Below are 14,814 nucleotides of genomic sequence, written 5' to 3'. Positions count from 1 at the left end.
TTGATAATGCAGAGCTTTTAAAGGGAAAGAACACTGCACAAAGTTCCATGGATTGTACATGACAGATCTGCAAGGTCCCTATTCTCCTAAAGCATTACCCAGGCCTGTCTGTTGCACTTCATGCCAACAGCTCATTGTTTTGTATAAGAGTGTAGCTGTCAATGTTGCAAGAGGACCATTAAAGGCATCAGCATGATCCAATGTCAGGTACTTGCATTGTTCCTCTTGCTACCATATGATGCAGCAAATTTGGTTGCATGACTCCCTGGTTCCTTGTGCCAGGACATACCGAACCTGTCAAGGATCTTCTTATCAAAAGAAAATTGACCCTCTTTGATGTAAATTTGTGAAGTTTAGAGCGTAGGAAGGCAGTGGAGGGCCCAGCACTATGTGAAACTTCTGAGGGACTTGCATCTGATTTCTACTCTGGCCTGACTCCTTGTGAGGAAGGGGTACCTGGAATGCACACCAGGTTTCCTGTCCTGTCATCATACCTTTGGGATCGAGGATCAATGTTCATGTGATGAACAGCCTGGGCAGCTCCTTTCCATCAGCTCTGGAGCATTCTGGGCTCTCCATGGCAGTGCCAATCCGTCCATAGAGACACCCAAATGGCTTCAACACTCATTGTTCTGCTACAGCTTCTGGGCAAGGAGAGCCATTGAGCCCCACATTCCTGTCTGCTGCTTCTGTTCCTCCCTGCACATGTGGATAAAGTCCTTGTCTACTGACACCACATGGGCCTCTCTTGCCTGGGCCTGAGCAGGAGCGGGTCTCTGACAGTCCTCCAAGTGCCAGCAGCGTGGGATGTCTCTTCCTCTGCCAGCTGCAGAGCTGTCGCAGTGAGGTGCTCAACAGATTGTGCCTAAAGTTCCCACTGAGGTGGTAGCATCTAAGCTGGTGCGGGGGTGCAGGAGGCAGACTTGCTGATGCTTCCTCTGGAGGCCTTCGTACTTTCATCCTCAGAGGACAATGGAAGTGGGCTCGGGTGGAAATTGCCATTTCTCTGTGGAGTTGGTGGAGATTTGGCAATACCTGAACAGCATAAGAGCTAGAACGCACTGTGGCCAGCAGCTAGAAATGGTGGACAATGATTGAGGCTGGCTGCTGTGTTACTGTGAGAATTGCAGTGGAATAAAGAGTGAACCTTTTGCAATTGGTAGGACATGGATATTTTGACATTCTCACAGAAGCAACCTGGTCTTCCCAGGATTTTCTCCTCATAGTGGGTGAGGAGCCAAATATTAAGGCCATCGTCACCCCATACAGCCTCGTTTTGTGCTGTTGTGTGCTGTTTTGAGGCATTGTTACATCATCAGGGAGCACAGCATGGTCACAGATAAGGCCTATGCATAGGGGTTGATGCTGAAAACCTAATGCAAGCGAGAGGAACAAGACATGTTCATGCCATTGGATTTCAGGGAGGTGGCTGAGGAGAGTTTGTTTCTTAACATGGTGAAGCACAGAAGGTCACTGACCTTCTTTTGACACTGCTAGCTATTGCTCTGCACACTAGAGATGGCACTAACCTGAGTGGCAACTGCTGACCATGTTGCCAGGGCCTGCTCCTCTGCTGGTCCTCCAGGAAGAGGATTCCTTCCTTTTGTAGCACCCCTCAACTGGACCTCCAGGATCCTCTCAGAAAATCACATCTTCCATCTTCCAAACCTCCAAGATGTTCAGATTCAGTATTGTCAACAAGCCAGGCAGCTCCAGAAAGCCAGCAGTCACCTGGGTGCAAGGGCCTTTTAAAAATGGCACTGTAGTCAGGAATCTTTCAGCAATAAATGGCAAGCTGTCTAAGAACGGCATGTAGTAAGATTGCTGGGATCAGACATGATGTACATAGGAGCAACCTAGCTAATTCATGAGGTGAGTAAGTGGGAAAGTGAGGCAATTCTTTAGCCTTTGCTGCAAAAACTTGATGCAAGTTGTCTTAGCCAAAAGAGGTAAGTTTCAGCCCAATAAGTTTCAACGTGGAGTAGAAGTAAATTCCCTATCCTCCACAATAACCACCTGGGCAATTACCATTCTACAATTCCTCTTGTCCATTCTTGTGGACCTATCTTTCTGCTGTTAGGTCAGGCTCTGAGTCATCCAAAATTATTTGTTCCTGTATGGTACCCATGCCAATATGGTATGGTCTGTAAGAAATGTAGGTATTTTCAATATCTACATGATAAATTGCACAATTATGCAAGTTGCAAGTTATACATGATAATGTGATGAAATCACCTATGGAATATATACCAGCTAGAAAAGTAAAACATTGACTCCTACGAGTTGGAAAGTAAGCAAACAATCAGGAAGATTACTTGATAAATTATCCCTGCACCATGTAGTCAGACAAGTCCAAACAGCAGGAAACTCAGATCAGCAGAAGAAGTTAACAACTGTCTATGATTCCAAAGCCGAGAACAGAAGATATCATCATCACATCGTTCCAAACCTAATTATTTCCAGTTGATCATCATTGCCCAATTTGCTTAGGTTTCACCCACTACACATCTATACTAATCCTCAACCAATGTATGTTTTCAACATGTTGAAATGGTAACTTTTCAAAATATATCTTTTCTTAACAGAATCAATTTTAAAAGCTTTTCTCTTCATTCATACAGTAATGGTACAGCTGGGAGTATTGCTCACATCTTGATAGAAATCATGAACCATTACCAAAGCTGTTCTCAAGTATAACAGTAGTATTTTTCCTATTCAAATATACATGGAATGAACTGATGCCTGCGGTAATCTGTTATGGAATACACAAGCAACAAAGTTTACATTCATTACATCCAGCTATTTGACTAAGACTGGTCATGATAAAAGTATTCTCTCATGTTCTAAATACTGTCTGTTTCTCGTAACTTGTCAGACATCTGGTTATTTTCACTGATCTCAAGCACAATTTCTGAATTTTTCAGCACTAAAGAGAAAGGAATCACATTTTATTAATTCCTAATAACTGAAAATCCAGTAAAAGTGGACAGAAATATTTTAAGATAACAAAGTGTGGAGCTGAATGAACACAGCAAGCCAAGCAGCACCTTAGGAGCCCAGAAGTTGGCATTTCGGGCCTAGACCCTTCATCAGTAAAGTTTTCTGCTTGGCCTGCTGTGTTCATCCAGCTCCACACTTTGTTATATCGGATTCTCCAGCATCTGCAGTTCCCATTATCTCAGAAATATTTTAATCCATTTTTGAAAAACCTTGACTGGAACAGATTTCTGATGTTCTCCTGGACTCCAAACTAACTTATTTGCATTTTTCTTAATTTTATATTATGTACTCCATTTGTGTCTACCACCTCTCTTGTTTTTTCGTTCACTAACATGGATTTTCAAGTAAGGGGAAGATAGTGGCGCAACGATGATGCCACTAGACTAGTAATCCATAGACCCAGGTTAATGGTCTGGAGATATGGGTTCAAATCTCACCATGGCAGATAGTAAAAGTTGAATTCAGTAAACATCTGAAATGAAAAGTAGACCTAGTGGTGATTATGTAACTAACTATTATTGCATGGCATGAAATTGTATCTGCTGGCCTTATTCATGCTGGTCACATGTGATTCCACCCACAGCAATGAAATCTTGACTGTCCTCTGAAATTGGTTCAAGAACATCTCAAAATGGGAATCAAATGTGGGGCCTTGACAACAATGCCCACATCCCATACAAGAATGAAAATGACTTGAATCTTGCCACCATCCACCACATTACCAATACATAAAGTGTAAATCATTATCAGACAACTGGTTTACAATGATTGAATAAGTTAAACTTTTCCAAGTATTGCTGTTTTGGGAATTTCACTGCACAAAGCCATCAAAATGGTGCATGAAAGGCAAGCTTGTTTCATGCATAATCAAACATTTGCTCCAGAGTACCCGTATTTGAGCTGTAGGCTCGGAACAAGTAAAATTCTGATTTTATCTTTTTTTATTCATTGAGAGGATGGACTGTTGCTGGCTACGTCAATATTTATTGCCCGTGCTTAATGCCCAGAGGGCAGCTAAGAGTCAACAAAGATAACAAAGTATGGGGCTGGATGAACACAGCAGGCCAAGCAGCATCTTAGGAGCACAAGAGCTGACGTTTCGGGCCTAGACACTTCATCAGAAAAGGGGGATGGGGAGAGGATTCTGAAATAAACAGGGAGAGAGGGGGAGGCGGACTGTAGATGGATTAAGGAGAAGATAGGTGGAGAGGTAGGGAGGAGATAGGTCAGTCCAGGGAGGATAGACAAGTCAAGGGGGCGGGATGAGGTTAGTAGGTAGGAAATGGAGGTTTGGCTTGAGGTGGGAGGAGGGGATAGGTGGAAGGAAGAACAGGTTAGGCAGGTGGGGACGAGCAGGGCTGGTTTTGGGATGCAGTGGGGCAAGGGGAGATTTTGAAGCTGGTAAAATCCACATTGATACCATTAGGCTGCAGGGTTCCCAAGCAGAATATGAATTGCTGTTCCTGCAACCTACGGGAGGCATCATCATGGCACTGCAGGACGCCCAGGATGGACATGTCGTCTAAAGAATGGGAGGGGGAGTTGAAATGGTTTGCGACTGGGAGGTGCAGTTGCTTACTGCGAACTGAGCGGAGGTGTTCTGCAAAGCAGTCCCCAAGCCTCCGCTTGGTTTCCCCAATGTAGAAGGAGTCACACCGGGTAAATCAGATGCAGTATACCACATTGGCAGATGTGCAGGTGAACATCTGCTTGATGTGGAAAGTCATCTTGGGGCCTGGGATGGGGGTGAGGGAAGAGGTGTGGGGGCAAGTGTAGCACTTCCTGCGGTTGCAGGGGCAAGTGCCGGGTGTGGTAGGGTCGGAGGGGAGTGTGGAGAGGACAAGGGAGTCGCAAAGAGAGTAGTCTTTCCGGGAGGCAGACAAGGGTGGGGATGGAAAAATGTCTTTAGTGGTGGGGTCGGACTGTAGATGGCGGAAGTGTTGGAGTATGATGCGTTGTATCTGGAGGTTGGTGGCGTGGTATGTGAGGATGAGGGGTCCTCTTTTGGAGGTTATTGTGAGGGATGAGGTGTGAGAAATGCAGGAGACACGGTTAAGAGTGTTCTAGACCACTGCAGGGGGAAGTTGCAGTCCTTGAAGAATGAGGACATCTGGGATGTGCGGGAGTGGAATGCCACAACCTGGGAGCAGATGCAGCAGAGACGAAGGAATTGGGAATAGGGGATGGAATTTTTGCAGGAAGGTGGGTGGGAGGAGGTGTATTCCAGGTAACTGTGGGAGTCGGTGGGTTCGAACTGGACTTCAGTTTGAAGGTGGTTGTCTGAGATGGAGACAGAACGATCCAGGAAGGTGAGGGATGTGTTGGAGACGGTCCAGGTCAACTGAAGGTTGGGGTGGAAGGTGTTGGTGAAATGGATGAACTGTTCAAGCTCTTCTTGGGAGCATAATTTCCTGCACCTCATCCCTCACACCCCGCCCCCGCAATAACCGCCAAGAGAATCCCCCTAGTCCTCACATACCTACCAACCTATGGAAACAACGCATCATCCTCCAACACTTCCGCCATCTACAATCCGACCCCACCACCCAAGACATTTTTCCATCCCCACCTTTGTCTGCCTTCCTGAGGGACCACTCTCTCAGCAACTCCCTTGTCCACTCCACGCTCCCCTCCAACCCCACCACACCCGGCACCTTTCCCTGCTACCGCAGGAAGTGCTACACTTACCCCCACACCTCCTCCCTCACCCCTATCCCAAGCCCAAAGATCACTTTCCACATCAAGCAGATGTTCACCTGCACATCTGCCAATGTAGTACACTGCATCCGCTGTACTCGGTGTGGCTTCCTCTACATTGGGGAAACCAAGCAGAGGCTTGGGGACTGCTTTGCAGAACACCTACGCTCGGTCCGCAGTAAACAACTGCACCTCCCAGTCGCGAACTATTTCAACTCCCCCTCCCGTTCCTTAGACGACATGTCCATCCTGGGCCTCCTGCAGTGCCATCATGACGCCACCCGTAGGTTGCAGGAACAGCAACTCCTATTCCGCTTGGGAATCCTGCAGCCTAATGGTATCAATGTGGATTTCACAAGCTTCAAAATCTCCCCTCCCCCCACTGCATCCCAAAACCAGCCCAGCTCGTCCTCGCCTGCCTAACCTGTTCTTCTTCTCACCTATCCCCTCCTCCCACCCCAAGCCGCACCTCCATTTCCTACCTACTAACCTCATCCCGCCCCCTTGACCTGTCCATCCTCCCCGGACTGACCTATCCCCTCCCTACCTCCCCACCCATACCCTCCTCTCCACCTATCTTCTCCTTAATCCAACTACAGTCCGCCTCCCCCTCTCTCCCTGTTTATTTCAGAATCCTCTCCCCATCTCCTTTTACTGAAAAAGGGTCTAGGCCCGAAACGTCAGCTTTTGTGCTCCTAAGATGCTGCTTGGCCTGCTGTGTTCATCCAGCCCCACACTTTGTTATCATGGATTCTCCAGCATCTGCAGTTCCCATTATCTGAGCTAAGAGTTGACCACTTGGTTGTGGATCTGAAGTCACATATAGACCAGACCAGGTAAGGACGGCAGTTTCCTTCCCTAAAGGGCATCAGCAAACCAGGTGAGGTTTTCCTAATAATTGACAATGGATTTGAGGTCATCATTAGAATTTTAATTCCAGATTTTTATTGAATTCAGATTCCACCATCTGCCATGATGATTATCGAATCCGGAGCTCCAGAACTTTACCTGGATCTGTGGATCAACCGCCTAGCCACAATACCACGAGGCTGTCACCTCCCTGATAAGGTATTTTGTTACTTACTCAGAACGTTTGGAAACATTTCAGATTACTTATACTGGTTCCCACTATGGGCTGTTGATGTTCCATTCATTACTTTATATCATTACTCAACTGCTAGCAATATGAACAAATTTGTCTGCTATATGCAAACATACAACAAACAACATCAACTTGTAATTACTATAATAAACATTTAAAAAAGAAAAGAAAATCTATGTCATACTGATTAGTTAATGCTCTGAAAAAACAAAGTCATTGTCTTATTTTAATCCTCTAATGTGTAAGCTTAAAAAGCATGCAAGTGAAACTGCAGCTGTTCAGGCAAGAAGCATTCCCTGTAACGTTAATGTTGCTTAAAAAATCTTTGCTTCTCTCATCACAACTTCTCGTTGTATCGTGAACAAACCTGTGTATTTCTCAAACAACTGCATTTTATAGACCATGCTTAAGCTATTAAAACTTTCCAACATGCTGCACTGGAGTATTATCAATTTTAAAAACTGACATAAAAGGACATGACCAAAAGACTGGCCAAATGGGTAGATTTTAAAACATCATCTTAAGGGAGGAATGATAAAGGGATTTATGGAGGCCGAGAGATTATTGGAGCGAATTTCTGAACTTAGAGCCTGGACAGTTGAAAGTATGGCTGCTAACACAACGTGATGGGTGTAGGAGGCCTGCATTAGAAGGCGTGAAAACACTGGAACTTAAAATAGTGAACAACAACGTAAACAGCTTTCTAGACACTCATTTTGAGAAGGGAGTTATATAATCCAGTCATGATATACTTAGTCTTGTCACACCCAGATCTGTGGATTTTTAATCCGTTGCAATTTCTGCACATAATAGGAGTATGTGTGAGAAAGTATCTGCTACACAAGCAGGTAACTCAGATTATCAGGTAAAAAATATTTATCTTCCTCTTTTAAGAACAATCAAGTAATCAGGAGCAAGTAGTATTCACAAAGCTTTCACAACAAGCACTCGCCTAACAGGTTAATGAGCCAACAATGACCACATGACGGCAAAATTAATTATTCTAACATTCATCAAAAGTAACCATTTAATTGAATAAATGTTTTGCTGCTTCCAAGAGGAAATATTGCCAGAGATAACTCTATTCATAATTTAAATATTTGGTTATAAATATATATTCTTTTCTAAATGAAAAATAGGGTTGACTAATCTTATTTTTTCTGAGAAATGTGATCACATATAAAACTGATTGATCTTCCTGTACTACCTCTTGGTTTCTTACAAAAACTTGGAAACATCTCAGTAAAACTCATCACCATCTGGGCATTTTACAACCTTTTAGACTCAATGTTTTAAAGTCAAATTATAACTACTGTTTCCACAACTTTTTCCTAAACAGCAACTACTAGCAATGATTCTGATTGGCATCTGTGGTCACTTACATGTTCTAGAAGCAATTTTTGATTCTTCGCTGGCCCCATCATCATCTTCTTTTGTTTTGCATCATCATCTCTTTTTGTCATTTAATCTCTTTTGCCTTGCATCCTATCACCGACCTTATCTTTTGTCCGTTACTCTCCTCTTTCCCAGTCTCTGTACCTGCTTAAAATCTATTTCTGTTGAAAGGTCACTGGCTTGAGATGTTATGCACAATCTACCCTGTGAGTCATGTCAGGAAACATGAGAGTTGGCTAATTAAATCATGTAGGCAGCTGCATGTCAGTCTGCTGGTAGTAGGAAAACCTCTCACAAGTAAGATGCGGAATGTGCATCATGAAGGGGATAATGTACACAACTCGCCTGCCCATGGCAGAATGTCAATTAGACTTATGACTATGTCACTTGACACCAATTCTCTTGGAGTCCGCTGAAATTGAGTGGTAACTCAGGTCTTTTAAAGGCTGAAAAGCAAACCCATAACTCCTGGAGGCAATGTCAGCAGAGAGTTGCCCACCTTTGACTGGCAGGAAACTCTCAAGGGTCGCAATTTCCACACTGAAGAGATAGACCTTGGGGGAGGCAAGATTATTAAATGTCTGAAAGGCACTTAACTTTGCTGGGCTTCTCCCATTAAAGTGACATTGGGTTTCCATCAGATTTCCCAACCATGCAACCATCATCAACATAGAATCAAGAATTTAGAGCCAAGATTCAATCTACATAGATTTTGCCTGACTTGCTGAGAATTTCTAGGACTTTTCGTTTTGTTTCAGATTTCCAGAATCTGCAATATTTTGCCTTTCTTTTCTACCTATTTTTTAAAAGCAAAGCCTTTTAGCTTCATGATAGCCTTAATAGGAAGACTTGCTAAGACACTAATCCCAGCAAAATTCAGGTGAAGTCTGTCCCAATGCCACATGAATCAAAACCATTTCTTTCCACCCAATCTTTGATCATTGTATTTGGCTCTCTAATCCTATTTACCCCATGTCAATTTGCCCATGGCTCATTACTCCAGAAGTCAGTAACTTTGTAGTTCTGCTTTCTACTTTGTATCCACCCATGTGGTTGGCACCCCCAAACGACATCGCAATTGGATCCTCCCCCACCTCACTCCAAGATGCTTTCCAGTCCAGAAGTATCTGTAAGCCTGACAAGGGTAAGCAACATCACCTTGATAATCACAATCTCAGTGGCAAAGAACAGCATGTATTATCCTAGCTATGTTGTGGTCTCCTAAAACCAGATTTCATTTTACTGCCCCTACTTGGATAGCTTTCTGCACTATGAGCCCATGGCTAGCTTGCCCTTCCAATCTGCAGTACTGCATATTCCCACAAAAATCTGTAAATATCTTGAACCAATTGGACAATTACAAGAACTTAGGCTTCTGCTTTGCTAACTTCCAGGTCCACATATTTGTCTCAGCTGTGGTCATATCCTTTTCTCCCTAACCACAGACCTAATGAGAACTATCGAGTCCAAGGGGCATGAATGCTTCCAAGAATAAGTGTCCAAGTAACTATCCTCCTCCTGATGCACCACAGTGCCCACTCCAGTACGTTAATTTTGAGCCAAGGTTCTTTGAGCTGAAACAATCACTCAATGTAGTGACTGTAGATCATGCAGGTGTCCACCAGCTTTCACGTGTTAGGATGAATACTGATAGAGGGAAATGGTATAACATGAAATGGGAACAGGGTGTGTTAATGTTATTAAAAGTTGTCACTCATTTTCAGAATAGATGTCACTGTGGACTGATGGGGCAGAACAACATGTCCATATCCTCCCTGTTCTTTCAAGTTTGTACAGTGTTCACTACATATGGCTTAAGTCTTCTCGAAAAGCTATGGGAGGATGCAATCTCCTTCTAAATATACATCAGACTAAAACTACAATCTACTTTCAAATTACTTCCTTCCTAAATTCCTCTTTCGCTGGCTCGACTACCAGATAGGATGCTGCTCCGTGGTGTAGTCCAGTCCAAACATTTACCAATTTTCGGTATAATTTTAAATTCTCAAAGATGATGCAGTTGCATGGTCAAAATACCATTGATTTTTGGCCACTGAGAAGCACTTTTAAACAAATTAATGTCCTAATTATGAGCAAATGGCATTACCTTTGTTAGGCTTGATGCCAGTATCTGTCACATTCCTCTAATTTAATATTTGGATTAAATGGATTACAACCAATCTTTTCTCACTATCGGAGAATGGATCATAATGGCCTGTGATAGATTTGATTGCTCAAACAATCAGGAAGATATGTACTGCATTGAATAATTTATTACTATCTCCTTCCAGCCTTACCATTGCTTCAGAATAATTTTCTCCTTCAGCAAAAAGGGTGGAGCAGTGGAATGCTGACATTTTTACAGCAGCACTGCATTGTCTGCTACCCAGCATTGCACACAGGCCAGATGCAAGAACTCGCCAAGATTATTAGCTGAAGAACATCATGCTCAGTGGGAGATAAGGCTGGAGTTTAAATGTGTTTTTAAATGGGACGCTAAAACTATGTTATTAGAACCAGTCAGTGCCTCTGACACCATCTTTCTCTAATTGATAATATGCAGGCAATTTTCAGCAATGTTATACAATAACATTTAAAATGAAAATAGCAAAGAAGATAATTTGATGCATATGTTTAGTGTTCAAATAATGACAGCAGCAATAAGAAGTATTGCCTCATATAAAGTATGACTGCATTAATCCATTTTGCCTTGCCCACCATGCCTGAATGCTGGGCACACCCTGCTCTTTACTGGCTTTAAAATCCTGAACAGCATGTCTGAATTTCTGGTACGTCCCACACATGTAGCCTGGATTGATAGAAATCACTGCTATAATGAATGGGTACTACAAATGTGTACAATTTATAGGAATGTTAAATTTTGATAAGCTTGATCCGTAACTCTGCTCATTTAAACACTGACTGTTAACCGCAACTTACTGCAAACCAAGATGCACTACTTCAATAATTTGAACCATTCTGAACACTGACTTCTTCAGAGAAGTTATTGTTTTTTATAGCTACTTCAGTTTGCTATCCATTAATTTTTGCAATCAAATGTATTTGGTTGTACATTATTTTCAGAGATTGACCCATTTGTAAATAGGAGAAGGTTCTACTAATATGCTACTGAAAAGTAAAAATAAATGCATTTCAATATAATAGTTAGTCAATATGCCTCACAGAGTTATTTTTAAAAATATCAATAGGCCTTTGTTTTGCCAGTTGGTAGAGAAGAAAATGTTCTTTCTGCAGTGGATCTGCATCAGTTGATATTTCCATTCCCAACACGTTCAGCCCAAGTGCTTTGAGTTTGTGTTGAGATTGCAGTATTAGCTCCATCAGGGGAATACAATGATCTCAGAATAGTGATATTCATGACTGATGACCATTAACCATCAGTAGAAGGTGACCTCCACATCACAGGAGCTGTTTGAGTGTAAATTTACTAAAAAAAAACAGAAGCTTTTAAAATCAAAGTTACTAATGCTCTGATGTTCTTTCCCTTTTGAGGTACTGACTACATTCTATGATACAGTTTCATGGACATCAAGAACTCACTAGTTCAACCAATCGAATGTTCTTCATGTATGGAGTCATATAATGAGTGCCAGCATTATATTTATCTGGAAGGGACATCAAAACAGTTCCTGTTTCAATTCTAATCATACATAGTTTAAGAAATCATCTTTCTGATTTTTCTTATACCTAAATTATGTTCACTGAAGTCAAAATATTGGTAGATTTGTAAATGTAGGGTAAGAAAATGATTTCTTGCTGACTAAAGGAGGTTTGCAGCTTGGAGGAAATTTTGCTCAGCATTAATCTTCATTTAAATGAGTGTTATATTCAGCCTGAGCTATGGAAGGGATGGTTGTGTCAGTTGGCTGGATGGCTGCCTTACAATGTGGAATGATGCCACAGCGTGAATTCAATTCCTCCACCAGCTGAAATTATAATGGAGCACTCTCCTTTTCTTCCTCTTCCTTCGCTTGAGGTGCAGTGACTTTCGGGTTAAAGTCACCCGTAGTTACCCCTCACTAATGAGATAGCAAGGTTATGGTGACTTTTACTAAAGGTGCAAACATTAAAAGCCAAGTATTTTATCGGCTTAATTTTATTCTTCAGTATACTGTCACACATTGTAGGAGTTTCATAGTCACTTGGAAGGCCACATGAGCTAACAAATGACCTATGTCATCCTCTGCCATCCTTGTGATTATCTAAAATTGTTTTCATCCAAGCTGAACCACAGCTGAACATTCTGGGACTGCAAAATACGACTTAGAATCTCTTAGAATATTTCAGTTTAGGAGTGAATTTGCTCTATTTTCTCTGAGAAAATTTGCATGAGTGACTTAAATTAGTTTGTGCTGCACTTGTAACTTTTCTAAATGAATGTAGACTTACATTCAAATTTTTAGCAGGACACAACTTCAGACAATTGTAGCAATCTATGAGTGATTACTTTGAATTTTCTGTATTCTGGGGTGTGTGTTGTATTCTCTGCAACTTTGAATCTTTTATAGCATTAGAATCTTTAGTTTTTAAGATAAAATCTTCCACAATCACATTTGCTAAAAAACATACTGTGTTTATTGTGCATAAATGATAGTTTGATGGCTTCAACTTTAATTTTCATAAAAATCAATAAGGACCTCAGGAATCATAAATTATGCTCTGGGACTTCCTTGGGCCCTGATTATTTGTACTTGATTTCCATTGTTTATTTTGCACATTTTGCACCCTGAAAATGAGTTCTCTGGATATTGCAGTGTAAATTACCATCAGAAAGGTTGACATAAAAAATGGAATAAAGTCAGATTGAAGACATTGTAGCCTACTACATCACAGGGGTAACTCTGTGTCATAATGCTCAATTTGCCCAATCTTGATTACATCATGTGGGGAAGCACATCGAAGCTAGAATTATTAGCCAGCAAGAGTTATCCCAAATTGCTTTTGCAAGTTTGTAGTACAGTAACTAATTAGATAAGTCACTTGGTAATTTGATGAAAGACACTTGGTTCCAGTCATCTTCCCATCAGGAGATGGGAGAGAAAGACTGAGTTGCTGGAAAAGTTCAGCATATATGGCAAGATCTGCACAGAGAAAGCAGAGCTCATGTTTCAGGCCCATTGACCTTTCCCCAGGATTGATAGTAGCTAGGAAGATTTTTTTTGCAGAAGGTAGAGTTGGTGGGGAGTGAGGGATAAGGAGAAAGCGAAGGTGGATATAGAGTCCCCATTAGTAGACATTAATTCTCCTGGGCTAATGGTTATCCGCTCCTTTATATGTCCAACTGTTCTTCTCTCTGCTTGGATTCTATCTCCACCTACTCCCTCCCCCATCCTATCTTTTGCATAGAAACTAACTTTTTCCTAGTTAGCATCAGTTCTGAGGAAGGGCCGCCAGACCCGAAACATTAACTCTAATTTCTCTCCACAGACGCTACCAGACCTGCTGAGCTTTTCCAGCAATTTCTGTTTTTGTTTCTGACTTCCAGCGTGTTCTTTCCATTTTTATTTAATAGATTGGAAATAACAACAAACCTTCTGTTTTTGTGTGATGCACATTGATGGAATTTTTAAGACAAATTTACATTTTCAATATTTGCTGCAAGAACACTTTGAAGCCCTTAATTCTCTTCCTTTCAATCTTGAAGTTGCTGGTTTATTGGTAGAGTGTATTTCCAGATGCACAAGGTTCCCCTAGTATCTTACCCTAATCATTAACTTCACTCATGAGCTGGAAGAATGGCCATGATCTTGTGGAATTGCAAAGCAGGCTCCGAGATGAAATTGCCTACTTCAATTCCAACTTCTTATGTACTTTGTTTGATTTTGGATAATGAAGGGATAGCATTCAAATTTTGAAGTGAAAATGGACTTAATTGGAAAGTAAAATTGATCAGGGTGTGTAAAGAGTGGTTGATATGCTACCATCCATTTTACAGCCCAGCCAAAATAGGATTTCACACCCCTTTCCATTCCAGCTCAAATTTTCTATTCTTGTGCTAATCAACTGCGTGGGTATCACACCAACATATAACTCTGCGATAATAAAATGTGAGGCTGGATGAACACAGCAGGCCAAGCAGCATCTCAGGAGCACAAAAGCTGACGTTTCGGGCCTAGACCCTTCATCAGAGAGGGGGATGGGGAGAGGGAACTGGAATAAATAGGGAGAGAGGGGGAGGCGGACCGAAGATGGAGAGTAAAGAAGATAGGTGGAGAGAGTATAAGTGGGGAGGTAGGGAGGGGATAGGTCAGTCCAGGGAAGACGGACAGGTCAAGGAGGTGGGATGAGGTTAGTAGGTAGATGGGGGTGCGGCTTGGGGTGGGAGGAAGGGATGGGTGAGAGGAAGAACAGGTTAGGGAGGCAGAGACAGGTTGGACTGGTTTTGGGATGCAGTGGGTGGGGGGGGAAGAGCTGGGCTGATTGTGTGGTGCAGTGGGGGGAGGGGACGAACTGGGCTGGTTTAGGGATGCGGTGGGGGAAGGGGAGATTTTGAAACTGGTGAAGTCCACATTGATACCATTTGGCTGCAGGGTTCCCAGGCGGAATATGAGTTGCTGTTCCTGCAACCTTCGGGTGGCATCATTGTGGCAGTGCAGGAG

At 42.4% G+C, this 14,814-nt stretch overlaps 1 protein-coding gene across 8 annotated transcripts in view; it reads right to left on the bottom strand.

Annotated features, from left to right (window-relative positions):
• Positions 1-14,814, bottom strand: part of hspa12a (heat shock protein 12A) — a 250,044-nt gene that overhangs the window by 87,609 nt on the left and 147,621 nt on the right. The gene's annotated exons all lie outside the window — the stretch shown is intronic.

This window comes from Stegostoma tigrinum, chromosome 20, assembly GCF_030684315.1.
Source record: "Stegostoma tigrinum isolate sSteTig4 chromosome 20, sSteTig4.hap1, whole genome shotgun sequence".
Taxonomy (NCBI): Eukaryota; Metazoa; Chordata; class Chondrichthyes; order Orectolobiformes; family Stegostomatidae; genus Stegostoma; species Stegostoma tigrinum.
Note: the sequence above shows the minus strand (reverse complement) of the source record. Positions and strands in the feature narration are given on the sequence as shown.